General features: G+C 35.6%; 1 protein-coding gene across 15 annotated transcripts in view; it reads right to left on the minus strand.

Annotated features, from left to right (window-relative positions):
• The window catches only part of Nme7 (NME/NM23 family member 7), a 192,535-nt gene that overhangs the window by 167,836 nt on the left and 10,391 nt on the right, over nucleotides 1-14,308 (minus strand). Inside the window, exon 1 of one of the 15 annotated variants that reach the window (XR_015449513.1) lies at nucleotides 276-305. The exons of the other annotated variants lie outside the window; for them this stretch is intronic. The gene's annotated coding sequence lies outside the window, so the exon portion shown is untranslated. Of the gene's footprint in view, nucleotides 1-275; nucleotides 306-14,308 lie in introns of those variants that run through there. 15 annotated transcript variants of the gene reach the window in all.

Consider the following 14,308-nt stretch of genomic DNA (forward strand, 5'->3'; position numbering starts at 1 on the left):
TTTTCGAAATTGTGGAGGATGAACTTTTTAATGGTTGCTACTTACACATTTTACAATTAAGGGTCCTTGTTAAAAGAGAAACTGACAACCATTTAGGTGCAAACTATAGTACCTTAGACACCAAGGATAGGAACAGGAAACATTTAAAAGCTGTTTAACAGGAAATGTTTAAAAATAATACTGTTCAAGGAGCTTAGAAGTAACTGAAAAGATTTGTACACATTAAAGTTATTTTTAAAAATAAAATAAGGTCTATACAATTTAGGAATAATTACTATTATGATGATCATGTCATTTTTTCCACATCTTCAAAAATCCATTACAACTGTGGCTCAAAACTTTTGACAATTATAGTAGTAAGCTGCATCATGATCCAGCTGCAGTGTCCCTCATTTCCTACGGCGTGTCATAATTCATCTACAAGTCAATCAAGTTTAATAAAATATTCCCATTACTATTTTAAACTTAATTTAATGGACTCTAAGAAAATGGGCTATCTTGGCTGAACTTTTAAATAGTAGTATTCTTCATGACTGCACAGCAGAAAACAACCTCTACTGTATTTTGATTTATTACTTAATACAAAGAAACATTCAAGGCCTAAGCAACTATAAAGCCATTGCGACTTCATCTTATTCTAGTCCTTCGACCTTCACGGTTTTTTTTCTACAATTACAAATCTTAAAATAATTAATTTTTATACAAACTAAAATGCCTTTAAATGAATCATTTTTTTAATTAAGTAAAAGTTATGGTAAAGGAAAAAGGAAAAGAGGGTTGGGGATTTAGCTCAGTGGTTTCGCCACCTGCCCCACAAGCGCAAGGACCCGAATTTGATCCCTGGTGCCAAAAAAAAAAAAAGGAAAAGAAACAGAGAAGAAGGAAGAACAGGGAGAGAATGAGGAGGAGGAACATCTCTCACACACACTGTCAAAGACAAAAGCCCATCCACTTAGGAAAGCATGGGCCTTCTAACTAACTAAACTCCTCCCCATTAGAGTCAATATCATGTAGAGGTCAAATGCTCAGGCTTCTGCTTCACTCAGGCCTACTGCGCATCAACGTAGTTACCTGACTTCTGATAAGTTATTTAAACTTTCTAAGACTCCACTGCTGTATAAGGTCGCCATTAGGATTAAATGAATTAAGCTATTTGACAGTCGCCATATATGGGAAGCCTGCTCAATAAATGGTGGGTGCTACTAGAGAACAAGATGGGGAAGAAGAGTACTAGAATAGCAACAGCAGAATACTAGTAGTACTACTGGAAAAAAACTTTAATTTCCACATGTGAAAATGTGTATCTTCACACCCATTTTCTGTCCAAGACTGCCACTCGGGGAGGGCAGCCCTTATAATACACACTGCTACTTGAGTGGGCAAAATACATCAAGATCTGGTCTTTATTCGTCTTAGGGAGAGCTGGCTGACTCCTTCTGGATGATGAATAAAAATGAATGCAGGTAAAGACTCCAAAATGATAATAAATAACTGGCTTATTTAGTTTTCCCAAAACCAAAAAGGACTATGCCTCAGTTCTGAAGGCTGGTGAAATACTCTTAAATATGCTCCAGATCTGCATCAATGACATGTACCATACATCTTGTTCTTTATAGTATTTCTAAGTTCCCTCAAAATCTTCACATACAGTATCTTTTTGTCAAATTTTACCTGCTCGATAAAATTTTCCACAAGCCTCCTGGATGACAGACATTTTTCAGTACTCTAAAATCCTCTTGCACTTGATTTGAGCCCTTGGAAGCCTATTTATAGCCGTTCATATGCATACCTTACCTTTTTTTATAATGAAAGTTCCTGAGAACAAAAATGAGTCATCCTTCTTTATACCTCTGAAGTGCCTTACACACTTCCACACAGTCAATATCTGTTCAACACATCAATCTTAGAGTCATCTAATAACTCCTACTGAAAGCTGTTTACACAACACCTAGCACAGTATTTTTTTCCCTTAAATTCTTTTATTGGTACATTTTAGGTATACAACACATTTACATTTATCATTGAGAACTTGTACCTTTACATGACCTATCTTGGTTCTTTTTTCCCTATTCCCTGTCCTCCCTTCACCCCCTCCATCCCTCCCTATTTACAAAGACTTTGTTTCCATTTTCTCATAATTTTTCCTTTCCCTTCTTTCCTTTCCCTACCTTTCCACTTCCCCTACCCTTTTGCACCTTTTCTTCCTATAGCACAGTATTTTTGAGTAAGTACTTTTACATATCTATTTTATCTATTCCTGAAAGTTTTTTTATAATTTCAGTTTATATATTTCTTTATCTCATTGCTTCCCTTCCATTCTAAGGCTCTAATTTGGGTGCTTACTCATCACTTGTCACTAACATGTTTAGGAGTTATTTTAATATTTTAATATTCATCAATCAAGTCGTACACAAAGGCTAATCAAAATATACAATGAATGTTAAAATTTTTTAAATGATTACAATTTAAATGCCATTAATCTCCCTCATGATAGTCCCCCTTGCTTCAAACATAGTTATCCCATTATTCTTGACACTTTCTGAAGCAGTTCTGCAAGTCCTCTTTTCTAAGTGTCTTTACAAGGTATGATCAAAAATATGGTGAATGCTGCTTCTGCGTGAAATCTACCAGAAAGGTAGACTCATAAAATCATTAGTGTGTCCTCATCCACTTCATTTACCACGTTTGACACAGTATGACTTCTGGCTCATCCCAAAAGTAAAAAATGCTATGAAAGGTACGTGTTTGTAATTTATTCAGGCCACCAAGACGACCAGGACAGTGCAGCTAAAGGCACTCTTGAAAGAGGACTTCCAGAACTGCTTCAGAAAGTGGTAAGAATGATGGGATGAGTGTGCTTGAAGTGAGGGAGGGTGTTCTGAGGGGGACCCATGTTAATGTGTCTTTTACTGCAATTTTTAAAATTTAAACATTCACTCTATTTTTCTATCACACCTCTTTTTTCTTTTTTATATTCAAATAAGTATATGTTTAATCAATGTATAAATAAAATAATACTTTCTCAGCTCCTATTCAGCCCATGCCTTTATGACAAACGCGGGGCACCCTCCCCTTGACCTACACAGACACCACTGGTGGGCAGAGAAAGAGAATGCATGCCACAGGGTATTGTACCTCACTCCTCCTTTCTGATTATTATTAAAAATTCAACACCAACCTTCCTGTTTTTAGTAATATGACCAGAAGCCTATATAATGTGCTGACCATGTGAATCCTCTTCTCTGGGGATGATCTTCAGTTGACTCTATTTAGACAGAATTGATAAGGGGATAAAATAAGCACCTTTCCAGATCTGATCTTTATAGGGGACGGGAAAGGGGAGGTTACCAGAACCCTGCAGTGAGTTCTGGTCCCCTGTGAGCCACGACAATACAAGGCTAATTAGAGAATAAAGACAGGAAACAATACTTAGAGAAGAAGCTAGGACTTGGGCCTGATCAGTGCTGCTCTAGACAGCAAAGACAAAGGCACTCTGAGCTTGCCACTGTTTACTGGATTCATAGAGAGTAACAGATGACTCAGAGGGCAGTGATAATACTAAACTGACAAGGATCTTATAATTTGAGGAAGTATCAGATGTCTCAGAGGTTGGCAGTAATCCTATGATGATGAGAATCTTATGCTCAGGAGGATCTTAGACTGATGAGGAGCTCTTGTTGATTAGGACTATAAGATGAGCAAAAAAGTTCTTACAATAGTAGATGGGATAAGTTAAGCTGATAAGGAATTCATCCCTCCCCAGGTGAAACCTTTCCCTTTTTGTATTACTACTAGGTTCTCAAAGAACCAGGATGTTTTCAGCTGATTTAATCTTGTCCTTGAGTGTCACAGCATCACAGGACCACTGAGGCCTCAGCTGTGACTCGAGGCAAAAATGGAGTTATGTTTTGCCATTCTATTGCCAGCCTGTAGGCAAGAAGACTAGACCTCATACAGCCCTAATCGTAATTTAATTGTGAAATGATTTTTTTCCCAAAAATTATGTAGAATGGCTCCTGACAGAGAAGGGAGAAGGACGATATGCAGAGGTCAAAATAATGATCTCAGTCCTGAGGAGCTGTACACACATTCCAAATGAACCATTAAAAGGCCAATATTCATGAAATAACAGCAAAAACACATGGCAAAAACAATTCAGAGATAAGCTGTGTGACCTACAGCCACGCAAGTTTGAAAAAGAGCAGTCTCCATGGTCCTCATCACAACAGCCACAAGAGTCCGTCACTGGGACTAAACATGGCATTCTCAGAAAGCTGAAAGGATGGATCTTTTTTTTTTTTTTTAAAGTTAAATTCTTTTATGGGTACATTTTAGGTATACAACACATTTACATTTCTCATTGGGAACTTGTACCTTTACATGATGCATCTTGGTTCTTATTTTTTCCCCATTCCTAGCCCTCCCTTCATGCCCTCCACCCTTCCCTATTTACAAAGACTTTATTTCCATTTTTTCCATTTCTCATCATTTTTCCTTTCCCTTCTTTCCTTTCCCCTGCCCCTCCCACTACCCCTACCCCTTTGGACCTTTTCTTCCTATTTTGCATTATCGATTATTCATTCTAATCATTGGTACATTTTAGGTATACAATATAATGGATGGATCTTAAAAAGAACAGAGAGAGCTTGAAAAAACAAACATTTAAATTCTGAAACCAAAATGGAAATAGTGCATCACTGAGTCACTGAACATTCTAAGTAGGGAAATATGACCATAAGTTAATATTTAGATGATATTCATCTTAATAGGGATGTGAGCCCTTGAAGGTAGGGACCATATACCTGGGGTCCAGAAAAGGATGTGGAAAGCTTGGTGTTCAGTAATTGTTTTCCAATATAATGAATAGATAGATGGGTGGATGGACAGGGGGATAAGACAAGAAAGAGTCCAAAAGAAGGAGACCAAATAGGAGACCAAGCAGCTGTTTTAATTTGGGTTTAAAAGGGAAAACAGTAAGAATGATGGATAAAAAAGATATCTTTAAGTAAGTAGTAATAAGCCAATGACAGAGAAAAGCTATGGGAGAGGAGGTATTTTCAAGACAAAGTGAATAAAAGAATGGAAGATCTTTTTAAGCATAAAAATGATATTACACTTAGGCCTATATATTTTGGAGGCACAACTTCTTATGTTAAGGCACAACTTTTAATAATGACAGTAACATCTGGGGTTCTGGGACTAGAATTTGAGAGAGCAGAACTAATAATTTAAGAATAAAAATGGATTAAAATAAACAAAAGACAATAATGTCATGAAAAATTCCCAAAGGAAGATATTTCCCCAAAATAGTAATAATAACAACTATAATTTAGTAGTAGTAGTATTGTTATAGCATCTAACATTTATTGAGCCCCTATTATGCACTAAGTATCCTAACAAGCTCTTTACCATTTATTATTGCTGAAGTCTTTTTAACAACAAACTTAGTAGGTTGTTATTTTCCAAAATGAGAAACTGAGTCACTGGGAGATCAAGTTACCACATACGTAACTCAAGAAGTTCCAGAACTAGGACTTAAACTCAAGTCTGACAAAAAGTTCTTTTTTGATACCAATAGTCTCTGGAGTACTAGATCTCCCTGGGAAGGAGGTAGAAAATCAGTACTTTGATTCCTATTTCTTTTTATCTTAACTATTAGTTTCTATTATTACATAGGATTTATAATGTATGTAATATATTAATATAGTCATATATATATAAATTATGACTAAGCACACATTTATGGACATGGGAAAGACATTCTATTTTTTTCTAACAGGCATGTGAGATTACAACAGTTTTAGAGATTGATTTACAGGTTTACTTTGTCCATCTTCCTTTTCTACAAAAACTCAATGATAGTTTTATTTTTTTAGTTCAAAACCAGACCACACCTGATCAGATACTCCATTCATCTACTCACTTATTCATTCCAAAAGTATTTTTCAACTGCTTATCTTGTGCCCAGTTCTTTGATAAGTTCTGCACAAGCTAAGAAGCAATGTCCAACTAGGAAGTCAGTAACAAATAGCCAAACATAAAAACAATTCATTACAATCCAATATTACAAGGAAAGTCATGGTCAAGAACTAGCACTTTCTATCAAGCATTTGCTGTTTGCTAAACACTGTTCTGAGTATTTCTGTATTTTATCTAAAGAACATTAAGGGAGAGATGGTATTATTCGTTCCACTTTTCATACGATGAAACTGAGGCTCAGATAAGTTAAGAAACTTGCCCAACATTACACAGCCTATAGTCAGGGGTGAATCCAGGCAGTTCCATTGCAGATCTCATGCTCCTCATCCTTCTCCTGAGCATGGTAAAAAGGGGCCTCTAAGAGAAATAGGGCTAAGCAGGCTATATGTGCTGACATTTACTAGATCTCCAGAACTGGCAACTAAATCCTTTTAACTTAATCCTCTACTAAAACAAATCAGATCATAAAAAGCACATGACAACAACAAAAGTCAGGCCACAGTTGTCAGACTTGTTATTCCAACGATGCATTGAAAAACATATATTGCATTTTGTAATGTTCTATTTCAGGGAAAACTACCTCACACTATGCAGCAAAACATTTTTGTTCATATGTAAGTAAGTGCTTGCTTAACCCATACTAAAATGAATTATATAATACATCATGGGGAAATGTCTTGATCTACTACAAATCTGATTTTTAGAATTTGCACATTTGTTTCATTTATACTACTAGTTTCTACTAGTTCAATGAAAAGAAAGTTTTGTACTATTATCTGTGTCTTGTTCGTAGAGTCTTGTCTGTCTTGTACTCTGAGTAACTACTTTTAAGATTATGATACATAGTATATTAACTATTATTATTCTGTTATTATTTTGTTATGAAATTTTTATCATTTTTTCATAAAAAAGAGTCAAGAACTGTGCTAAATCTGTTTTAAGTCTATTACCTGCTTCTGTGTGACTTCATGGACATTCTGGAGTGAATTACAAAGACCAAAAGGATTACAGTTTAGCAGGTTTCTAAAATTTATTCTGAGCCTCCATGTACCTACAATCACCTTGAATGATATTATAAAGCTGCAAGAGAAGCCAGCTGTAGCTGAGAACCTGCCACCTCAAGCCAGCTGCTTCCAGGAAGAACAAGTGAAAAGGGGTTCCCAACGAACAAATTTCATTTTGCCTTGAACAGTCCGAGAATGCAGTGAATCACTAAAAATTTATTACTACACAGGAGACAAAAAGCACAGCTAATTCCTCCCGCTTACTTAAACATTGCCTTGATACGTATAGTAGAATTGAAAACAAAACAACCAAAAGTTTATAGTTTTCCCATTATCTCAGGCTAGATTTTAAGCAATAGCTTGTAATACTTATCTTTTCCAGAGTGTCTTCCTGTTGGGCTTCTTTCAAAGACCTAGTATTTTCTTACATTGAATTGGGTCAAATATTAACCTTATTTACTATGGCCAGAACCAGTTTTGGGCTGACCAGATTTTTCTCAAAGGATTATTCCTTCCTAAATCTACCTGGTAAAGGCAAACAGAAAGCTCAAGTAGAAAAGTCTTCGTGTGGAAAATCTCATTTGCCAACTCCAGCTTAGCATTTCTCAGTAACAAAGACAAATTACATGAGGAGGAAAAAGGCGGTTTATTAAATATAACTATCCTGCAGTGGTTCCACCGCCTGCCTTGCAAGCGGAAGGACCCGAGTTTGATCCCCAGTACAAAAAAAAAAAAAATATATATATATATATATACACACACACACACATATATATAACTATCCTGTTCTGCTTGAATTCCTTAACAACTAAGTCAAATTGTTACAATCATTTTTAGCTCAAAAATGTCTAAAGAGAGCTCACTTTGGCAGCACATATACTAAAAATGTTTAAGGGCAGTGTCATATCTTTTGGAAAAATATGGTGTTGAACTCTTATGATGATTCCACATATTTACAAGATATGATTATCTTTGTAAAGATGTTATTCAAGACAATATCTCTGAATTAGAATGCAATACTGGTCTTTAGAGAAAAGACTCAATGCTGCAACAAACAGAACACAAACTCATGCATTTCCCCAACAGTGATGCTTAACAATGCACTTTCAACTTACATCTTCCTTAATTTTTTGAAAGGGAAGACTATAAAATGCCAAAGAACCATTTCCACACTATAAGTCTAAATCAGAAAATGTATCAAACAAGGGCTTTTAAAATGTTTATTATTGGTACCTATTAATTTTACAAAGTATTAATTTCAATATGGTATTTTCACACATGTATATTAATATATTCTGATCATATCCATGCCCCCACTAGTCCCCTTAGCTCCCCCTTGTCTAATAGTCTTCCTCTACTTTCACGCCATCTTTTTTTAAAAGATTCTACATATTAGGGAAAATATGTAATATTTGTTTTCCCAAGTATGGCTTATGTGTCTTAACATGATGACCTCCAGTTCCATCCATTCAGAAAAGGTGTTTTAAAGCTTTTTCATTGTGGGTCCTATGGATCCTTAAAAATCCCTCCTGATTTCCGCATATCATTGCCAGGTGCAAAAATAATGTCACATACTCTGTATAATGGGAAACATTTGTCTGAAAAGCAAGGTTGAACTTTGCTTTAGACAGTTAAAGCAAAAACAATTATTGTGTAGTCCTCCCAGACCAAACCTACCCAGTTAATATTTCTGTACTTGCAATTTGATTTTCACAGAAGCCTGAGATCAAAGGGCCGTTAAAAACAAGGAAATAATAAGAAGAGATCCCACTTGTTGATAGTTTGTGCTAGTTCACAGGCAACTGAGGTTTTGTTCATAAAATCTTTTCCTACACCAATGTCTTCAAGAGTTCTACCTAACCGGTGTTCCAGCTGGTTCAGCGTTTCTATTTTAATATGTAGATCTTTAATCCATTTTGATTTTAGTAAAGGTGCAAATTTCCAACGATGAACGTCATTATATTGCATACCTAAAATGTACCAATGATTAGAATGAATAATCGATAATGCAAAACAGGAAGAAAAGGTCCAAAGGGGTAGAGGTAGTGGGAGGGGCAGGGGAAAGGAAAGAAGGAAAAGGAAAAACGATGAGAAATGGAAAAAATGGAAATAAAGTCTTTGTAAATAGGGAAGGGTGGAGGGGGTGAAGGGAGGGCTAGGAATAGGGAAAAAAATAAGAACCAAGATGCATCATACAAAGGTACAAGTTCCCAATCAGAAATGTAATTGTGTTGTATACCTAAAATGTACCAATAAAAGAATAAAAAAAAAAAAAAAAAAAGAACAAGGAAATAAAAGCTATGGTAAGTTGAGTGACTTGACAAAAGTTACATGACTTGCTAGGGAGTGGAGTCTAACAAGGCCCTTTGTTTCCTGAAAGTCTGACTCTGCTTCCACAGTGGAACACTGGATCCTTATCTGGAGGCTTTTGCAATACAAATTCTCTCCCTAGCCAAATTACAAGCTTCTGGAAGGTAGTAGGTACATCAATTATTTATTTTGAAATTCTTTAGTGACATTCCTAGTTCTGGAACCTTAAAAAAAATCAAATAAATACCAAAATAAAGACCTAAAAGAGTAAACGTGTGCAGCAGTTGGTCTTGCTAAAATTGCAAAAACCCACCCTTCAGTATTCAAAAGCCCCATCTCTAATATTTGTTTATATCTGTTTATTTGTATTTCTAGAAAAAAAGATGAAAGAGTACTATTTTTTCTTTCTTTTTGGATAAGTATGGCTTCTCTGACTAGCACTTTAGAAGTGCACCCTTGATAAGCCAGGTGTAGTAGTGCACACTTGTAATCGTCTGTGATTCCTAGATGAACAACATCTGAATACCACATCAATGTGATTAATAACCAACTAAAAAAGCCCATAAAGGATATCTTCCTGAAAGAATGTGTCCAATGATGAAGGAGTGCCACCTAATGTTCAGTGTGGTTTTCAACATGTCCAGGCTACCCAACCGTCTCATAAACACTCCCCCCAGTTTAGGTCTGTACTTACATGTTAATCCATAATAATTCTGCAAAGGCCCTCACGGAGTAGTACAATATGAATTATGACTATTTGAAAAAAAAATTGTATCACTTATATCCCCTAGAAAATGAAGGTTTTCAAAAGGCAAGTTAAAACTATACTCACTATAACAGAGTTACTTCTTACACTCAATAAATTACATGAGTTTTAAACTATTAAAGACAATGATTTTTAAATGCTATTAAACTATTTCAAGAATATTTTCCTTGTGACATAGAAAAAGGCTTAATCTGGGGAATGTGTTGTGTATATGTAAAAGAAACATTTTTTATTTGGGTTAATTTCATCAAGCTCCTTAACTAAAAATCCTCCAGAATTAAGTTTCTTTCATTTAAATCTCTTTTGAGGTTACAGATATTTTTATTTGTATTCATAAGAAGTTAGCTACTAACACATAGGAACATTAATTAGGGTAGTCTTTTAAACAAATGATGACTAAGGGTCTCCATGAGCCAGCCTAGGAGCCAGCCTAGGAAAACAAAGAAGAGTGAGAAACAAATCCTGTTCTCAAGGTGCTCACTGTCCTTGGTGCAATACTGGGTCCTCCCTCTGAGATCTGCAGGCAGGACCTAAGTACATCCCAGTGCTCACAGAGGACTGGGCCTGCGGAAAGGGCAGAATGGATCCTGCAGAGGGCAGGAATCACAGGCAGAAGCAGTCACAGTCATAGCTTTAGATGTTTCTCTCTGTTCTTTGCTAGAATTTTAGATGCCTGTCTCTCTTCCTCTCTGTCCTGGATTTCTTCCTCTCTCTCTTCATTTTGGATATCCTTCTTTCCTAGATACCTACCACCAAAGGGCACTGTGGATTAGTTAAGACTCTTAGAACATCTTTCAAAAATGGAAAACATTATATAAACATCAAACACTATCATTATAAGGTTTTTAAAAAAGAAGGCAAAAAGGGTAAAGGAACAGAAAGCAGTTGAAGGTGCTACTTTATTTTTTTTAATTCTTTTTTATTGGTACATTTTAGGTATACAATACATTTACATTTATCATTGGGTGCTTGTACCTGTGCATGATGTATCTTGGTTCTTATTTTTTCCCCATTACCTGTGCACCCTTCACCCCCTCCACCCTTCTCTATTTACATAGATTTCATTTCCATTTTTTTTCTTTTCTCATAATTTTTCCTTTCCCTTCCTTCCTTTACCCCTCCCCTCCCACCACCCCTACAGAAGGTGATACTTTAGAAGTCCTCTCTGATGAGGTGTCATTTGAACGTAGGTCTGAAGGAAGTGTAGGAGCATTTCCAGCAAAGGGAACAGCAACTGTAGCTAAAGTACATGTAAATCTGAAAACAAAATGTAAACTTGCAAAATGTGTATCTCAAAATACTAAACCAAAAAAAATTGCTTAATAGTTAAATTAGCCAAGCGTGGTAATGTGTGCCTGTAGTCCCAACTACTTGGGAGACTGAAGCAGGGAGATCACCTGAGCCCAGGAGTTTGAGGCCAGTAATCGCAACATAGTGAGACCCCATCTCAAAAAAAAAGAAAAGAAAAATTAGTAATAAAGACACCACAAGTACTTCCCAATAGACACAAAGTCTATACTTTTGTTCCCACTCAAAATTTATCCTTAGGGACATCTGTCTGGGTTAATGAGCAAAAATTTTTAAAGGAAAAGAGAAAGATTCTATTAGGCACTTTATTGTGCAGGGAACTACAAGAACCCTGAAGGAAGAACCCAGGGACGTGGTTTGCTACTATTTCCAAAGGCCTGCTGGTAAATTTAGGGAATCGATGTTGACATTAATATGCATAAGTTTATTTTTAGGTTTATACATATTCATACACTAAAGAAAACCTGAAGTTCAGTGATTGAAAAAGAGCACAGAAGAATCTGTAAAGTCAACTAAGATTGTTGTTTAAAATTAACGTTTCCTCATAGTGGTTAGTCTGTCTTAGCTGTGCCTTCATTCCATAGATCTCTCTTTCTATAAATGAAGAAATTCTACAAATTTTACAAATGAGGAAATTGAATTTATCTAGTTACATCTTATAATTTTACAATAAATCATGCATCTCTCTTCCTCCCATTTCTTCCTTCAACTCTCTGAGCTCCTTAAAGAGAAGAAGCCAAAGCAAAGCAGAAACATGAGTTCAACAGCCTCTGGCCTAATCCAAATGTGCGAATATTTAGTATTTCAAGTTTAGCACTGTGTTCTAGTGATGCACACCTCAACTTCTGTATGAAGGGTACTGAAAGACAAAAAAGTCTTGGGGAATGAAGCTGGGGCCTTCCCACTAAGTTATGTTCCCAGCTGTATTTTTGCTGTTTGTTTTGTTTTTGTTTGGGACAGGATCTTTCTAAGTACCTAAATTACCCAGGCTGGGCTCAAACTGGACATCCTCCTACCTCTGCCTCCCAGAGAGCTCAGATTACAGGTATGAACTACCACACCCAGTTTACTTTTCTTTAATTACTAGAAATATTCAGATATTTAAGATATATAAATATGCACCTTGTAGAAATGTGGGAATGTATAGTAAAATATAGTAAAAAGGTACTTTAAAAACAAAGATGATTGACATAAACAATATAACTGTACTTGCCACTAGGTGGAGGAATTCTCAGTTTTTCCAAGCCATATTTCTGAACCTAAGCAGCAAGAAATAGACTGGGTCTAAATATTCTCATTCCATTTTCATAATCAAATTATTAAATAACAAAATCTCAAGACTACCAGCAGTAAAAGTAAGTGTTCCCAACTAATCTATCTAAATTGAGTAGAAATTCAGGGACCTCACAAGTAATGCTTGCTATAATACATATCAAGCTTGTTTAGTTCCCCCCAAAAGTATAAGGGAGTTATAGAAATTGAACTCAAGACCTATCCTGCCATTTCCCATCCTCCTCTTCTTTTTCTCTAGGTTTTTATTGCTTTCATTAGTAATCTGAATCTATAAGAGGAACCCTGAAGAAAATGAATTTAATATATAAAAGTAAATGTTTTCAGTAGTCACAAATTGAATAATAACACAACTAATCTCATATATTTATTTCTGGAGGGCTTTTTAGATTTTAGTCTCCTTCCATTTGCCCCAACTATTTTGCAGCAATGTGGCTAATATGAACATAATATATTTCATATGTATAGTATACTGCAGTTTATAAATTAGTTTTCATATACATCACCTTTCTTGATCTTCACAAAGATGTTTTAAGGTAATCTTACTATAAAGTATTATTTCCATTTTATGAATGAGAAAAACAGTTGCCCAGAAAGATTATATAATACATGCCTCCTAAGCACTAAAGACAGGACTGAAATAAAGATTGAAATTTTTAGATTTGCACACTACCAGCAGAGTATAAATTGGTAAAACTTTTCTGGTGGTAATTTGCCAGTGCATATCAAAACCTTAAAAATCCACTTGGTATCTCACCCAATTGTTATCTTTGTAATTTATCCTAAAGAAATAATCACAGATGTGTGTAAACGTGTCATTTGTGGTGTTAACAGATAAAGTAATGAATGGAATGGTTAAATCAGTATTTGAAAAATTACTCAATTATTAAAACTAATCTGGAAAAATGTACAGACATATTAAGTGGGGGAAAAACAGGTTTGTAAACACTCTATACAGTAGGCTCACACTAAAATAAATAAATATATATGACTGAGATATTTCACCAAAATATTCATAGTGATTTTGTACAGGTGGTTTTAGTATACATGAATTTAATTTGTTTCATTTCTGTCTGTTCAAATCTTCAAAAGTGAATGAGTAATTTTATTGGTCACCTTTTTGTCATTGGGACAAAATATTTTACATCGAAAATTTAAAGGATGAAAAGTTTACTTTTGCTCATAGTTTCAGTTCATGTCTGGCTGCCTCCAAGGCAAAAATAGCAGAGTAGAAGGGCATGACAGGTGAAAGCTGCTCAACACATGGCAGCCAGAAAGCTGAGACAGAGAAAACAGGAGCCAGGACTACAATACAGCCTTCCAGGTCATCTCCCCAGTGACCCACCTCATCTGACCAGGCCTCACCTCCTAACAGCAATCCATTGATGAGTATAGCACCTTTTACAAGCCCCATCTCTGAACACATGAGGCTTGGGAGGTAGCCTTTTAAATTTAAACTATAATATTTCACCTCTGGCCTGTAAATGGTTCATGTCCATGACATTATGTAAAATGTATTTAGTCCATTTCTGTGAGTCATCAAAATCTTAACAGTTCCAGCACTGCTAAAAATTGCAAGTTCAAAGATTCCTCTGTGACTCAAGGCAAACTCTTAGCTGTGAGCCCCTTAAAACTCTAAAAGAAAGTTAAA

The sequence above is a fragment of the Heterocephalus glaber genome, unplaced genomic scaffold (assembly GCF_053883595.1).
Source record: "Heterocephalus glaber isolate CG9 unplaced genomic scaffold, H.glaber_assembly_v1.0 deba00000738, whole genome shotgun sequence".
NCBI lineage: Eukaryota > Metazoa > Chordata > Mammalia > Rodentia > Bathyergidae > Heterocephalus > Heterocephalus glaber.